This window comes from Cupressus sempervirens, chromosome 3 (genome assembly GCF_028749045.1).
Source record: "Cupressus sempervirens isolate cs-2001-9-10 chromosome 3, ASM2874904v1, whole genome shotgun sequence".
NCBI lineage: Eukaryota > Viridiplantae > Streptophyta > Pinopsida > Cupressales > Cupressaceae > Cupressus > Cupressus sempervirens.
This window is the reverse complement of record NC_143120.1, coordinates 182,491,753-182,496,159: the sequence shown is the minus strand read 5'-3', so window position 1 is coordinate 182,496,159 and position 4,407 is coordinate 182,491,753.

The window sequence follows — 4,407 nt, the reverse complement described above, 5'->3', positions numbered from 1 at the left end:
GGATTCACTATGCCTTGTACACGGGTGGTGAAACAACTCAAGATGACCTTAGGAGATTATGAGTTATGTGATGACTTCTATGTGGTTGGTATTGGGGAGACAAATCTTGTATTGGGTGTTCAATGGTTGCACTCTATCAGAGGCTATTACATGAACCATCAAACTATGGAGTTTAAATTTCATTCCAATGGGAAAGAAGTCATATTGAGAGGGTTATCAAATGGAGCACCTAAGGTGGTCTCTGCAAAGAGGATGGAGAGGACTTTTCAAAGAGGACAAGTAACATGGGCAGCAGGAGTCATAATCCAACCAACAAGCTCTCCAAAGAATCAAGGTAATTTCCATTTTGAAATTCAAAATATTCTTGATAAGCATAGTATAGTTTTCAATGATTTGCCTCCAGGATTACCACCAGATAGAGGTTTTGAGCATGTTATAGAGTTAGAACAGGGTGCCAAACCAGTTATAACAACCCCATACCGCCATCCAAGAGGTTATAAGGAAGAAATTGAAAAAAATATTAAAGAACTCCTAGACATGGGATTCATAAGGCTTAGCTCTAGTCCATTTGCATCATCTGTGGTACTTGTCAAGAAAAAGGATGGTACAATGAGAATGTGTATAGACTACAGGGCTCTAAACAAGAAGACCATAAAAAATAGGTATCCCATACCACGCATAGATGAACTCATTGATGAGTTACATGGTGCTGTATACTTCTCAAAAATTGACTTAAGATCAGGCTACCATCAAATTCGAATGAGGAGTGAAGATGTGGAAAAGACTGCTTTCAGATGTCACTATGGGCACTTTGAATTTCTTGTTATGCCATTCGGACTCACTAATGCACTTGCAACATTCCAATCTTGTATGAATAAGGTATTCAGTCAACATCTTTGAAAATTTGTTTTGGTATTTTTCGATGATATCTTGATATACAATAAAACATGGGAAGAGCATCTAAAGCACATAGACACTATTTTGGGAATCTTGGAGCAGCAATCCTTCTATGCTAAGCTATCTAAATGTGAGTTTGGTTTGACAGAGATCCTATATTTGGGACATATTATAAGCTCTAAAGGAGTACAGGTTGATCAACAAAAAATCCAGGCAATTTTGGATTGGCCTCCACCCACTAATCTTACACAGTTGAGAGGTTTCTTTGGGTTGTGTAGCTACTATAGGATATTTGCCAAGGGATTTTCTCAGCTTGCTGCCCCCTTGACTGATTTGACAAAGAAAGGAGCTTTTGTTTGGACAGAAGAGGCACAAAAAACATTTGATAAGCTTAAGGAGGTAATGAGTTCATGCCCTGTGCTTGCAATTCCAGATTTTTCTTTACCTTTTGTTGTTGAATGTGATGCTTCTGGAGAAGGTATAGGGGCTGTCCTAACTCAAAGGGGACATCCAATAGCATTTGAGAGTAGAAAATTAAATCAATTAGAGAAAGGTTACTCCATCTATGATAAGGAAATGTTGGCAATCATGCATGCACTTCATAAGTTTAGACAATATTTGGTATGTGGGAGATTCATTGTAAAGATAGACCATAATAGCCTCAGGTTCTTCTTGAACCAAAGGGATTTGAATTATCGTCAACAAAAATGGGTAAGAAAATTGCAAGCTTATGATTTTGATATTGAATACATGAAAGGAAAGAATAATGTGGTTGCTGATGCTCTCTCAAGAAAGCCCACTTTGTGTTCCTTATCATCTATCTCTACTGATTGGAAAGTCTCCATAATTTTAGAGTATGCTAAAGATTCATTTGCCACCAAGATTTTGGATAAGTTAGTGGATGATAACAGGTACAAGGTTGTTGATGAATTGATTTATTACAAGAACAGGATCTTCTTAGTGCCAGGGTCAAAAACTAAGGAGAGGATATTGAGGGCCTTTCATGACACACCTTTGGCTGGTCATCAGGGATACTTCAAGACATACAGGCAAATTCGAGAGTAGTTTTCATGGAAGGGTATGAAGGAGGATGTCCTTAAACACATTAAGGAATGTATGGTATGCCAACAAAGCAAGAGTGAGCAAAATTTTCCTGCAGGGTTGTTGCAGCCACTTCCTATTCTCGAAAAAAAATGGGAAAGTATTTCCATGGATTTCATCACTGGGTTGCCCAAGGTTCAAGGTAAGGATTGCATATATGTGGTTGTAGATAGACTAACTAAGTATGCATATTTCTTTCCTATCACATCTGATTTCAAGGCATCACAAGTGGCCGAATTGTTCTTCAAGAAATTTTTTAGATTACATGGTTTGCCTAGAAACATTGTTAGTGACCGGGACAGTAGATTCCTCAGCTCTTTTTGGAAGGAGCTCTTTCATTTGGCAGGAACTAAACTCACTCCCAGTACTAGCTATCACCCTCAAACAGATGGACAAATAGAGATAGTTAATAAATGGATAGAGGGATATTTGAGGAACTATGTTTCAAATCAACAACATGCTTGGGTGAAATGGTTACACCTAGGGGAGTATTGTTACAATACATCTGATCACATGTCGATTGGTATGCCTCCTTTTCATGCTCTTTATGGTTATGATGCCCTTTCCTTTGTTGATCTAATACTTTTCGATAGCAGAGTACCCGCAGCAAGTGATTTCATCAAGCAAAGCCAAGACATAATAAGGTCCCTCAAGGATAATCTACAACATGCACAAAACCAACAAAAGATATATGCTGACAGGAAAAGGATTGAAATATCTTTTGAGGTGGGAGATTTGGTATTTTTTAGGTTGCAGCCATATAAGCAAAGCACCTTGAAGAGGAGTGGGGCAGAGAAACTCAAGCCAAGGTTCTATGGGCCTTATAAAATCATCAAGAAGGTAGGAGAGGTAGCTTATGAATTGGAGCTCCCACCAAACAACAAAATACATAATATTTTTCATGTATCTTGCTTAAAGAAGGTTCTAGGCCAGCAAACCATAGTATCTACAGAATTACCACCTCTTGATGATGAAGGGAAATTAGTTTTGATACCAGAAGAGATTTTGGATACAAGAGAGAAAAGGTTGAGAAATAGGAGCGTCATAGAGCATTTGGTCAAATGGAAAGGATTACCACTAGAGGATGCAACTTGGGAAGGAGCACATATTCTTGAGAATTCCAACCCTCATTTCTTGAGGACAAGCAATATTTGGGAGGGGAGGACTTGTCATGTCCCCTATTCAAATAATTAAAAAACAAATAAACTTTGCTAAGGCAGGCAAGCTCCAAAAAGGTGAAGTTTCGGAAAAAGGGGCTAATCTTTGGAAACCAATGGACTAATAAATAAAAATTATTATTAAATTATATTTTATTAACCCCTCTTGGATGTGAGTTAGGGTTATGCCCTCTTTTAAAGGGGTTTGGAGGCATTTTGGGCTCATTCCAGAACTTGATTTTTGCTAATTTTCTTGTTGTTCTTCAGAGGCTGCCAAACTTGTGGAGAAGGAGACCCAAGAATGAGAGTTTGCAGGTTTCTAGGAAGGCTAAGGATAGCAGTTTGAAGCCATTCCATGTGCATGCTCATACAGAGTTTGCCTTTGTGCTAAATAGTGCCGATTTGTGGGTTTTCAGGGTTGTTTTTGGTTTGAGTTTGGTGTTTTCAGTCGAGTGTTTCATATCAGTTTGGGTTGCTGCTATATTTCAAAATTTAAAATGTTAAAATAGAGCTGAATATATTTATTGGGTCATGATTAAACTTTTGAGATAGTTTATGAGTGTTTTTGTGGTGTTTCCGGGCATTGTGTGTTAATTTCGGGAGCTCGATTGAGCATAGTTTTGTCCTACATTTGTGAGCTGTTGTCTAAAGGCTATACAAATCTGGAAATTTCATTTTGTAGGCTATTATGCTGCTCAAATTTCTGTAAAAATTTCTACTTTCAGATTTATTAATAATTTGTGAAGTTGTGAAGTTTTTTGGCACTAATTTGGACATACCCGATTTGGGTTTTATTGGGAAATTGGCAGATCTTTGTAATATTGGTTGTTTGATTTTAAAGATCTGATTTGAGGCTAGAAATACCATGTAAAATCAGTAAAGGGACATTTCACATTGATACCTATACCTGGGCGAGGTTTCCATCATAGTGAATCTAGCTCCTGGAGAGCAAACTTGATAATGAATACAAGGTTGTTTCTTGATCAGTCTCCTTCCTTGTGTAGATAGGATGGGAGGTAGAGGCCAAGGAATAGAAAAATTAGAAAGAAAGCTATAATATTCTTGTAGGGGGTTCCCTTTTGTTATATAATTGGTGGGTGATCTCTTTGGTGCTGCTTTTTTGTATTCTATAATGCATGCCATCCAAAGGACCCTATATTCTAGAATTCCATCCACCTTTGGAATAGTGGGCCCCCCCTACAATTATATGGCTCATGAAAAAAAACTATTGTAGTACCCACCATCGATGCAA